The sequence below is a fragment of the Anoplopoma fimbria genome, chromosome 9 (assembly GCF_027596085.1).
Source record: "Anoplopoma fimbria isolate UVic2021 breed Golden Eagle Sablefish chromosome 9, Afim_UVic_2022, whole genome shotgun sequence".
Taxonomy (NCBI): domain Eukaryota; kingdom Metazoa; phylum Chordata; class Actinopteri; order Perciformes; family Anoplopomatidae; genus Anoplopoma; species Anoplopoma fimbria.
Window position 1 is genome coordinate 3,164,610 of NC_072457.1, and position 13,206 is coordinate 3,177,815.

The window sequence follows — 13,206 nt, forward strand, 5'->3', positions numbered from 1 at the left end:
ATATATATATATATATATATATATATAAAGTATATATATATATATATAAAGTATATATTTATGTCTAGAACAAAATGTTAAAATCGCTTGTGTTTAACCACAGACCTTATGCAAAATGCTGACTTTTTGGGGGTTTAAGGAGTCATTTTTGCATCACTCTATTGCCTGCATAATAAACACTGAATAATTATCTTAACAAACCGTTATGAATCCATACATTTTGCGGCATCACTGTGAGGTGAACTGTTATAATTTACTCACTTTACGGTGCAGCAAAAGACGGAAAGTATATAAAATACACCCGGTAACAAAAAAGGAGCTTCCACTTGAGCCAGAGGAGCTGAAACCACCTCTCTGGGTGTTTTCCCATAAACATGATTGATCCACATATTCTCTAATGGGCCGTGTTAAATGTTTCCACCGGTAGATTCAAAGATCTCAGATCAGCCGTAGTTCAGTAGGAGGCAGGACTGAAGGTCACATTCACAGTTTGTGGCAGAATAAACTGTCAGAGCACTCTCAGATGTGAAAAAATGTTAAAAGCCGCAATTACAGGCGGTAATTAAAAGCTGAGTGTAGCCGGTAGCCATGGCGATAGGAGCCAGAGCTTTTATCTAACCAGGGTTTCCAATTAGCACCTTTTTTTTGGGAGGGGGGGTGGAATGTACATTCTGGATCCTAAAAGAAAGGATGTATTGTGTGTGCAGGAGGGAAAGCTCTCATGACAATCAGTATGAGATCATCCGCCAGCCAAGTTTTCAGGTTAACACTGCTTGTATTCATATCATATATTTTTTTAAAGGACAATTCCAGCCTTTAATGTGAAATATTCCGTGATTTAATATATTTTTTTAAATCTTTGAAGACGGCTCCTTTTTGATTTGTGAAAGAATCTAAATATCGTTAAGGACACTTAGGTTATGGCGTCTGTATTTTGGGGGGATTTTGCATTATGTTAATATGTGTAAGTTTCAATTTTTGTGGAAGTCTCGTAATAATGTTCAGTGAATGCATCAGCCTTATTTAGAAACATTGCCCTTGGCTGGAATATGTTACTTCCATTGGTGCATAATGCCTTTTGACCTTGTATTTATTAGGGAGATTGTATCAGGTGCCCATATTTGGTTAATAAGATAAAACAAATTGTGTTTAATAGATTGAAATATCTACTTGTTTTTCAGTTGCTTGCATTCTCTGCTTCAAAGCACACATTTTTGGTTAAAATTAGCATTAAAATATGAGATTATTTAGTCAGATTTGTTTTTTTAAGTGTGTCCAGAAATTATCAAATAATATATAAGAATGGGCATTCTTGTTGAGGTGTTTTTCTTTCTTTGATCAAATCATTCAGGTTTTTGTTTGGAATATTCTTTTGGAAGGTGAAAGTTTTTGTGCTGTAAAAACACTATGAATCAAAGCAGACCGAAACAGTGTTTGTCTTTAGAACCATTATGATCAAATATAATCAAATATACGTATAAAATACTTTGCAGAGGTGCTTTAAAAAAAAAAGTCCATTAGTTCCACCTTGATTTTTAAAGGATGAATTCAAAAGATCGGTCTTTAACTTCCTTTTATTTTTGTAGATCAGAAAAAGCGTTACGAGGTTTTGAAATGTTTTCAGTTTGAAAGACATTCCTGTCACAAGTAAAAAATGACTTCATTCATTTGGGAACATCACTGCGACATGAAAGGCTTTGACTCCAAGGATGTCTGACACTATGAGGGGAATTCTTTTCATTCACTCCTTTGTGAAGCCTTTTTTTTCCCCCAAGGGTGCTCACGTTGCTTCAAATTTTCTTTGACAAAGATCAGCGGAGAGAAAAATCTCTACGATCTTATTTTAAAATGTTTTGAATACCTCGTTGTATCTTTATTTATCTTTCTTCCAAAGACAAAAATATGTCTTTCAAAGACAGCGTCATTTTCTTAACTGCTGCTGGTGTGTTGACCTTCATGACCTGATCTTTTGACGCACTTTCTTTTTACATTTTTTAAGAAAATGTACTTTGCACTTCCTTTCGTCTTTATCTGAGCTGTAGTGTCTTCCGGCGTCCACACGGAGGCGACGCGCTCCACCGGGCTGCTCTGCGTCAAGGGCATCCCTTTGATCTCAATGGACCCCCCACCCCCACCCCCACCCTGAGGTTTATGATGCCAACCGCCCTGGCTGGCACACACAGCGATGGGGGTGATGGTGGTGGGTGGAGGAATGGAGGGGGGGGGGTGTAATGTGTATATCTCGCTCCTGCTCCCCGGGCGAGCGAGTGGCGAGTCAGCAGAAGCTTCCCTCAGCGTCACGGGGAGGAGGGAGGGCCGACGATGACATCTCCTCCTCCACCTCCTCGTTTCCTCCGCACTTCATCATCCCTCCTCACCTGACAGTTTGTCATTCGTCTCCCCCTCCTCTTCCCCCTCCCTCCCTCCCTCCCTCTCTCTCTCTCCCCCCCTCTCTCTCTCCCTCCCTCCAGGCGTTGTGGTGACCTCTCTGTGTAGTGTACCATGTAATGCCCCGTCCCTCTCTCCCTCTCGGTCTCTCCTGTTCTGGCAGCGACCCAGATTAAAACTAAGCTTAAAAGATTCCCAGATCCTCCCTCCCTCCCTCCTCCACAACCCTCCCTTTTTACCTTCCCATCTCCTCCCCCAGCCTCTCTGTTTGCTCATTCCTTACTCACTCCTTCTCTCTCTGACACCAAACTCAACCAGATAAATATAAAAATGTATATTTTTCCGTGGACTTTTCACGGCCTCCGAGCTGTTAATGTGAGTAAAACGGTGACAAACCGGCTCTGACTTTCTGAAATAGACAGAATTTCTGGCGGTGAAGTCGAAAATGAAAGTATGTGGACGCCGTGACATCACACCCATTAGTGACGGGTGACTTATATATCTGTGGTCCAACTCCTGCCAACCAAAAGAGTGAGACGATTGAACGATATCTAATCATTTTTGGGTTGTTTTACAAAGTTTCTTACCAAAACGACCCAAAAAAACGCCACCATGAATGTTTACATGTTAAACAGTGTTCGATTTAGAAAGCTAAGTGTGGACTTGGTCTTATTTTTTAAATGCAATCCAGCTCCCTGCTCTCATTTACCAATCCCTAAGACACAAAGTGACATTAGAGGGTAAGAAAGGAGAAAGAAACACGCAGAAGATAGAAAAAATACAAAATTTAGCAAAAGGTTTGAGAGTGATGGTGATCAAATGTAGAAAGCAAAACAAAAGAAAAATGCATGTAGCATTTCTGGTCCAGTTAACAGGTGATAGAAAGGTAGATTTTTTTTCACAGTGACCCTTCAGTCTCGGATGGAGCTTCACAGCTGGGTGCCCGTCCAATCAGAGAGCTCCGGGGAGCGCCGAGCGACAACCTGATAAACGTCTACTTAAACTGGGCGTTTGTCGACCTAAAATCAAGCACAACTGAGCAGCGGCGTGACCTACTTCTATCTTCAAATAGAGACTGTCCCCGGCAGCGTTTTGTTCAAATGACCCATATTTTAAGTTTACCTGACTATAATGAATATTTACCGTCCTCTATATTATCCTCTATATTATGGATGTCCTCATGGAGGACGTCCATAACAAATGTCCACTTCTTCCACTCATTTTCTCCACAACAGGGCTTACCTGTCACACTGTAGCAGCTCTGAGTGTATTTAAGGATTTTTTCCCCGTCTAAATGAACGCTGTACTTAGTCTCTATTATTCTGCCATCAGATTTATTGTCCTTATATTCACGGTTCTTCAGATCTTCTTGAACCAGGTGTGCAAAAGAGAGTCTAAGTTTAGTTTCTAAATTGTGTTTCAGGTTCTAGATTCAACTCAGCTCCTAAATGATTTGCTTGTAAAAGGACCTTATACCCCTGGAGCTGGGACTTCAACCCATCAAATACTAGTACAGTTTGTCAGTGGCCCTACGTTCTGAACTGGGACGCTCCAGATTCCGTACAAAATAAACCTCTAACATAGTTTTTAGGTTTACCTATGCGATAAAAGCAATTTGTCGTTAATTAAAAATAGTCAATGTTGACTTGGTTTCACTCTGGACACAAACTGCGGTCTCCTGGGTGAAAGTCCTGTGTTTGTTTCATCCGTCCAACCTCCCTAAGTAGAATATTTTGCTATTTATTCTACTTCTCTTGCTCCGATTGTTGAAAATAGAGTTGTTCCGATACCAATTACAGTTTCAGTACATGATCTGATATAATTTATGCTAAAAAAAGAATCGGTATTCTGTATCGGACGCTATGCAAGTACAGGAATGAGGAAGGGTGGGGGAAAAACGGTGCCTCTCATGCTGACGCTCAAAGGTGACTCGGTATTTGACGAGTCAGGAGTCAGAACGGGATGTTTGGGAAGGCCGGGAACTAAATTTAGACCCTGGTTCCTCCCGTTGAAGACTCCAGTAAAGGTTTCTGGAAAAGGGACTTTAATTCTAAAACTGCCATTTTGCACCAATGTCCAAAAATCACACAAGTACATTTCCACTGTGGAAGACGCAGAGAGAGGCGCTTGAACGCCGGTCGATTGATCACAATCAGATCTCCGCCATCGCTCTCTCCACACGTTTTTTTAATCTGAAAAACAAACTGGTCTCAATTAAATATCTGCTGGAATCCACTGAACACGGCAGATGGACGAGATGTATCTTGAGCATCAAAGTGTGGATTTTTCCTTGATGGGAGTCAAAATGTTGAATATGTAGATGGTGTCTTCACATCCCCCCTTCCTCCGGGTCTGTTAGCTGAGCTCGAGTGTTATTCCTCCTCTCCGACATTAACACATGCGACTCCATCCCTCTCGCCCTCCTTCAATCTGCTCGCGTGCTCCTCTTTCTCTTTTTTTTTTTTTCTTCCCTTCTGTGCCTGAAGCCTCTGCGGTGGCACGACGAAATGTTGAAAATATGACCATAAATGTGTCCTGGTCTTAAAAATCTAGATGTGCTTTGATGGCCTGCCTGAGGGGAGAACTGTGATAAAGGCTTGACTTGCTCACGGTCGAGAGCAAGATGAGCGTTTGGATCGGACTCCTTTTGAATTTTGAGGATTTTTAAATCATATTTTCACGATCATATAAACGCACAATGATTCTCCAGCTAAATATGTTTAGTCCCACAACTTTTCACTGCAAATTACAGTTAGTTGTTGAGGATGTTTGGCAAAAAAAAAAAAAGGATTAAAAAAACTCTTTGCATGTGGACACATACTTGGCTCATGAAGCAGATTGTGATTGACATGAAGATCTAGTTTATTTAAATCACATGACTAATTCATGTTATTTAAATCAATCGGAAACAGCGTCATACACCACACACATGCAACTGAAACACACACACATATACATACATAGATACATGTATATATGTGTATATGTATGTATATATATATATGTTCAGTTGTTCACGTTAAGTTGTTACATTATGTTCTTACAATTTTTTTGTTATGTTGCGTCACATTGTTCAGTTACATATTTTAGTTAAAATGTTACATTATGTCTTTTAGTTACGCTTTAAAGTTCCGTTGTTCATTTTTTTTATGTGAACACAAACCATCATCATTTTTTCATGCTTAACTAGTACTTTTGTTGCTCAAAACTTACTAATCTTTTCAAAACGATGACCCACGTGGCATTCTGCGTTTCTACAAGCGTGAAAAGAAGCTAGTATGAAACGTTTTTCTGGTTCAGAAACGTTGAAATTCAACATTTTCCGTTGCTTGCAGGAACGTACAATGACAACTTTTGGCCTGCAAACAGTGAGGTGCAGTAAACCCAATCTCATGATTACACATTTAACTTGGCATTTTACCTTTATTTAATGATTACAGGAGTGAGACAGACAGAAAATGGGAGAGAGAGAGAGAGGAAAAAAGGTCCCCAGCCAGGATTTAACCCGTAACATTAAACATTATATGCTGTGTGCTTGAACTAATCGGCGACCACTGACTGATCCAACAGAATTCTTTTTTTTTTTTATTATCTTTTAGCCTCAGAAACAAGGTTAGCAGCTCTCAGAAGCAGCTGATATATGATATTTAATAAGAAGAGACCGGCCTCATCCTTGAGCTGCTGCAGCTCTGAGCAGAAGAGTTTAAGCTGCTGAAATTTTTATTTAGCAGATGTATATACCTATTATAATCCTCCCCCATCACACTCACGCATGCATGTTTACACACACACACACACACACACACACACACATATATGTGCTCCCAAATGTGCAGTTGTGAGCGCCGGCAACCCAAAGCAATTAAAACCAGGCAAAAATCGACGCTGGGTGTGTGTGTGTGTGTGCGCTTTATTCTTTCCGATATTTTATTTATTATTTTCTCGTGATGCTGCCAGTTTTTATGTCTTGCCGTTGCGTGTGTGTTTCCCTGCAGCGGCGAGGCCTCCCTTATCAGTATGCCGCGTGCACTTCCTCTCTAAACATGGCCAAAGCTTTTGGGAGCCGTGAAGCTTCACTGATAAGATAACAGACAAAAGCCTTCTCTCTTTTCAGGAACGCGTGAAATAGAAAGAATATAGGAGTTTCCTCCCCCGTGGAATTAGATGGGATAGAAAAAGCATGAAGAGCGAATCACATGTTTCGGAAAAACGAATTTGAAAAAAACGAAGAGAGAGAGAGAGAGAGAGAGTCAGATATGAACCGCGAGGTCATAGGCGAGTGAGGAATTCTTTTATTTAGTGGAGGAACAAAAGAAAAACACACAGCTGCTACTTCTGGTGTGTAAGGTTGAAGATCATCTGCAGAGCATATTTAAAAACTTCGCCATGGCAACAGGCTCCGTGATTAGGGGCCAAACAGGCGAAAACTGCTGCAGCACTTGGGTTTGAGATGATACAAATTAAGGGAACTCTGGACGGTTGCCAAGGAGATGAAATAGGCAGAGGGGTTAAAGTCCAACCTAAACACACCTTAAAGCTATTTTAGTGACAGCAGAGCGGAGAGTGGGGGTGGGGGGTGGGGGAGGGGAGGACGGAGCAGGGGGGGGAGGAGGAGGAGGAGGGGGAGGGGGAGGTTTCTGACAGACGAGCTCCACAAATAATCGCCAGAAATGCCGAGATGTGCGATCAGAGTTCAAAATGTCTCTCCATGTGTGTAGGTTTGCAGGTTTGTGTGTGTGTGTGTGTGTGTGTGTGTGTGTGTGTGTGTGTGTGTGTGTGTGTGTGTGTGTGTGTGTGTGTGTGTGTGTGTGTGTGTGTGTGTGTGTGTGTGTGTGTCCAGTTTTCATTGTTCTGCGGTTCGAGGGTTTCGTGTCTCACACCTCTGATCCACCAAACACACAAAAAAAGAAAAAGAAGACGCTTGTGATCCAGTTTCATTTCATGCATTTTTTTTTCTTTATTGTTCCTCTGTGGATTCTTTTAAAAGCCCCAAATACTGCTTTTTATAATTACATTTTTTGTGACATCATCATCATCATCATCATCGTCGTCATAAATAACAAAAGTGACATTATGGCTTTGTGACAGTAACAGGCCTCCAGGTTTTCAGTGTTCGGATGCTTAAAGGTGCAGAAACGAGGACAGAAGCCCCCGTGTGGAAAACATATTGACGACACGAGTGTCAAGAGGGGTTTTGCTCAAAAGGTCCCACATTATCTAGATATTAATTATGTTTGAAGCGGCTGTTGGTAATCTTCTTTAAAAACTTTTTTAGTTGTATTTGTTGAAATGTATCATTTCATCCTGACACTAAACAATGAATCAAATGATCAAAAATAATCTGGTATATGTGGACTGTAATAAGAGTCTTCCACAAGCTAACACCTTGACAGTATCCATGTTCAATGTTTACGTTCATTATGATATTTTTGGAGAGAGGCCTAAAGGGACGGGCTGTAATTGTTTTTTCGACTTTTCGAATTCGCGACTTTTGGAGCTAGCTCTGTTAGCTACTTTTATTGGGGAAATAGTTTGCAACTACGGGCTGGGTTTTTTGGTTGGATAATTAAAAAGAAATCTTAGAAACTCTTGCTAGTTTCTCAAGATTACCAACCCTAAAGCTTTACATTCAGGCCGAGCACGTTGTTAGCAGCCTGCAGCAGCTTTTGGTCGTTGTTTTTAATGAGTGAAATGTTTTGCACGCTGATTTTTATGTTGATGAGCGCCTCACGGTTTTCGGATCCATGCACCTCTCGTTCTGAACACCTCTGTTTAAAAAAAACTTCAACTCAGAGCACAAAGGTGTCTGATGCCCCTGTTATATCACTTTACCACCTGTAGTTACACTGATCTGGAGAGGAAAACAGCTGGCCTGGAAGCAAATTGGTGCCTTTCTTGAAATCTTAGGAAGTCGCATATGGGACTATTTTCATTGCAGTTAGTAAAGTCATATAGCTTCGGGTATCCAGCAAAAGTCACCACAATTAGAAAAAAAGAAATCAACTCGAGGCGTTCAGGACTCCAGTAAAAAACGAAAGAAGTGCTCAGCAACTCAAACGTAGCGTGCAAAACGCTTCACTCTCATTGAAAACAATTACAAAAAGCATTCTGTCTGATCAGCGCTAAAGTGTCTTATTTGATATATGCTCCATGCTAAGATCCTACAATTCCCATAATGCAACTCTATAGCGTCTTTCATTAGACCATCCTTGTCAGCAGCTTCCAAACCTCTGTATATTCACAGCATGTAGCACAATGTGCCTTTTGTTAAAAATGTGAACTATTCAGGCCTAAACTGAGGTAACTTTGATGACATCACTATGACATCATCAGGGTTATCATCCTCCAGAGCCGCATTTGGAGCCATTTCAAAAATAAAAGAACTAAATGATGTGGGACCCGAAACCATTCCATTTCTTATCCTTCTTTTGTTAGAAAACCAAAGTATTTCCTGAATAATTTGATCATTTTTAAAAGCTTTAAAGTACATATAGTGACATCCAGTGTGTTACTTTTCTGTTTTCCAGATATTTTAAATCAGCTTTTCTGCCTTAAAACTGAGCCCAAAGCAGATAAAAGCTGCGAGTCGTTCTCCACCAACACACTGCCTTTTTTACTTCATCAAGAAAAGACAAGTAGCTTTAAAAAAAAAAAAGAAAAGGCAGTCAGGCAGTATTCAAAATATTTAAAGCACAGTTGAAGAAGGTTTTTGTTGAGGCACTTGTTAAATTCCCTCTGTGTCGTTTTCTTTCTTTTTTTAATTCCAATCTTGATTCGTTCACTCGTTGAACAACAATTACACAGACATGGAATGCTCTTTCCTTATTTTCTCATTATGGTGGTGATTATGGTAATGGGATTGGTTTGTTTGTGCCAAACATCAGCTCGAGTACGTGTGTGTCTGTGTGTGTGTGTGTGTGTGTGTGTGTGTGTGTGTGTGTGTGTGTGTGTGTGTGTGTGTGTGTGTGTGTGTGTGTGTGTGTGTGTGTGTGTGTGTGTGTGTGTGTGTGTATGTGAGAGATGAACACATTGGAACGAATGGAAATAATGACACTGATTACATCTCCAGGCCTCACATGTGTGTAGAATAAGTGACACAAATAAACATTTTCTCTTTTGCCTCTTAAAAAAAAAACACACTGAAAAATACTGTCAGAATTTTACATTCAACTCAAAGATTGTTAAAGGAAAAAAACAACAACAACAACAACAACAAAGTCCTGGTTAATAAACAGTCATATAGCCTCAATGACAATTCAAGACATGTTTTTTTAGTTTTTTTTTTAATAATCCATTTAAAGGCATCAAGCCTCAGATTGTTGGAACAGAAGATTCACAGAGAGAGTTTGATTTCAAATCTTTGACATTTGGCATCCTTCAGTGTTTCTATTTTTAAATATTCATGTTATTTGATCTAAAATAGGTTGGAACGTACAATCCACTAATAAAAATATATACTTTAGCTTTGTTTAAACTTAAAGGAACAGTCTGATGTTTCACAGTCAGATAAGAGAGGATTGATACCTATTTTATAGGCCAAAGAGGTGTTAGCTTAGCTTAGCACAAAGCCTGGAAACAGAAGGAAACTGCCCTGGCTAATGTTTAAAAAATTCAGCTTTTCAACGATTCTTTTTAAGTGTGGTAACACGATAAACAAGCGTTCCCTTAAAGGAATAGTTCCACATTTTGGGAAATGCACTTATTCGCTTTCCTGCTGCAAGTTGGAGGAAAAGAACAATACTACACTCACCTGCAGGCAATCACAGGAGCTTAGCTTAGCTTAGCATAAAGACCTGAAGCAGGTGGAGAAAAAAACTGCTGTTTCTCCCTGTTTCCAGTCTTCATGCTAAGCTAAGCTAAGCTAATTGCCCGCTGGCTGTAGCTTCACATATATATACTGTTTAGACCTGAGAGTGGCATCGGGCGTTCTGATCTGTTGCTGTGGTTACACATGTATTTTTCAATGCGACTTCTGTCGTCATCATCATCTCAGAGTGTACAGACTTGACAGCACTCAGAACCCCGAGCAGTTTCGGGGCGTTTCATTTTTCTCTTGTCACAGTGGCCTTGACTTTCAATTCAATATATAAGTCCTGCTCCTCTATGGAAGCAGAACAATCATGGCTACAATTAGAGAGAACTCAAACATGTCTTTGCTGTGCAACCAGTTACAATGCCATCAATCAGAAGAAAAGGCAAGTTGCAAACAATGGAATCTATATGTCCAACGTTGTTCCAAGTTGGCACAAGTTTAACCAATGTAAAAAAACAAAAAGGAGGCTCCACAAGTTATAAATTAAAGCTATTTACATTTTTACATCCTCTACTTCCAGCCGCTCCTCTCCTCTCTGCTCTGTGTTCAGCCGCCTGAAGTTCAGTCAAAGTTTCTCTGAATTTTTGTCACGTGACTGTTGGTCTCAGCCGAGTCGATCATGGCTTCATGGTTGCGCTGAGGAGCTCCGAATTTAATGTTTTTTTACAGAATCTGTTTAAAGTAAACGTGTCGTTTTTGGTAAAATATCACAATTTTAAACTTATAGTTACAGTTGCTTTTTCTGATTGAAGTGTTGGTTACACATGATGTGTTTAAGGACCATTGGAAGGATACAATTCTGATGATTCTAACAGTTTTTACAGCTTCTCGCTACCTAATCGGATGAAAAAAAAGACAAGTGTAACCACGGCCTCAGCAAGAAAGCGAAAGCATTTTCCTAAACTCTGGCACTAACATTGGACATCTTATTTCAGCACTTTATTCGTTACTCCAATGATCTCTGATAATATCTTCCCCTCCTTAGAAAGACGGCTCCTTGTCTGTTGTGTAACACCACAAAGACTTTCTGGATCATAAATCTAAATTTGAATCTTCTCCAGCGGTTTGAGGATTGATAAAGTGTCTCAATATTGAGCTTGAAAGAGGAGAACTTAAACTGACGGAGAAGTCCTCAGCTCTCTTGAGACTCTGAGGTGAGAGGACATTAGTGAATTCTGTTTTTTAGAGACTCATCACAGTGAAACATGAAATCAAGACAGCGTTGCTCTCGACGATCGAAAACCTTTTTTTTTTCTTCTTCTTCTTCATGTTAATGTCAAAATGGCAACTTTCATAAAGTGTGTTTGTGTGTTTTAAAGGGTTTCATGATCTCCAGCCTGTGAGATCACATGTGAAGGAACACGGCATCATTGAGTTCAATAAGGAACAATATTTAAGAATGAAAAACAATCACTATAAACAAAGTCACAAGGTTTGTTTTGACACAGTGTCCAAGACCGACAGCCCCCTCCCCCCCATCACAGTCTGAAATCCAGCTAAACGCAACAGTCAGCTCCACTTAACGGTGTCTCTGTTTCGTATCCCAGAGCCAATTAAAAGGTGTGAGATGCCTCCATCAGTTTTCGACATCCAGGGTGGGGGAGACGTCAGGCCACCACCCCCCCGAACCACATCCTAAATGAATCGCACTTGGAGATAATCACATAACCGACAATTAACTCCATTTCAATTTATAAACCCCCCCCCCACCAACCCACAGTACGACACACACACACACACGCACGCACACAAATGGCACGTCTACACACACCAGTGGTATTAGACCCCAGCAGGCACGACGCATGTATTAAACATGTTAGTTAGTGCTTTGTTAGGTTCATCATTTTTTTTTTGGGTGGTGTGGTGGTTTTTTTTTTCACGCATTCAAACATTGAACGTGACATCATCAATCAGGGATGTGAAGAAGAGAAAAAGAGAAAAATCAAGTTGCATAAGGGAACATTCACACGTTTTTTTGGGGCCGTCAAATCCCAATGGCTTTGAAAAGCCGGAGAGACCATCACGTTTCCTCTGTTTGCACCTGATTCTGCTGCGTTTTTCACCATGAAAACACGCTTTTTATGAAGCTTTAAAGCAATAAAAACAAACTGTTTTTCAGTGTTTTTTCTTGAAGGTAATGAGCTCCTGCTTCTATTTCCATTGCCAGTAACTAGAAGTTTCTTTAACAGAGATAAAAAGCAATGCATCCATGAAAAGTGCCTGCCATTGTTAGGACGTAGACATGTCTTTTCAGAATAGCCCAGTATTCAGAGGATTAAATGTGAATTTGCATGATTATATAATCACCTTGCCGGCCTTCATTAATCAATTCATCTAATCAATGCAGTGTTAATATAACTGTTCACTCTGTCACTGCAAGAGGACGGCACTTAGGCTCTATAATTGTCTTCATTCACTGCAAGGTGATTGTGAATTATACAGTCCAGACTATCAAATATTGATTAGCCTAAAATAAAATATGATGACCTTACCTTGTCTTTTAAAATGACCTGTGTTCATTATTTTTCGTGAGGATGTAAATGCACATGAATGTCTATGCAAAACAGAAGGAGGGGCTCATTACCATTATGTATTATGTTTTATTATGTAATGTAATAATTATGATAACATTAGGCCACTAAATTAAAATACCTACAGACGAGGGTTAGCTCTCTAGCTAATGTTTTGATGGTCAAAAAACGCTGCGAAAAGTGGCGTTTATCAGGTGAGAATAGAGGCGTTTACCGGCGCTTTCGGCTTTCCATAAACGACGCAATCGCAGTGGACAAACGTTCCCAAACGTTCCCAAACGTTCCCAAACGTTCCCAAACGGGGTTTTTTTCAGGTTGCTACTGCCAAACCCCAAGATAAACATTTTTTTCATATTTTTGAACGCTGCAGTGCATGTCATGTGACGATGAACAACCAAATACACCATTTTTTATTTTTGCTTCACCCTTTCCGTCCAAAGACATGCGGTTGGAAGGTCAGATAAACCGACACGG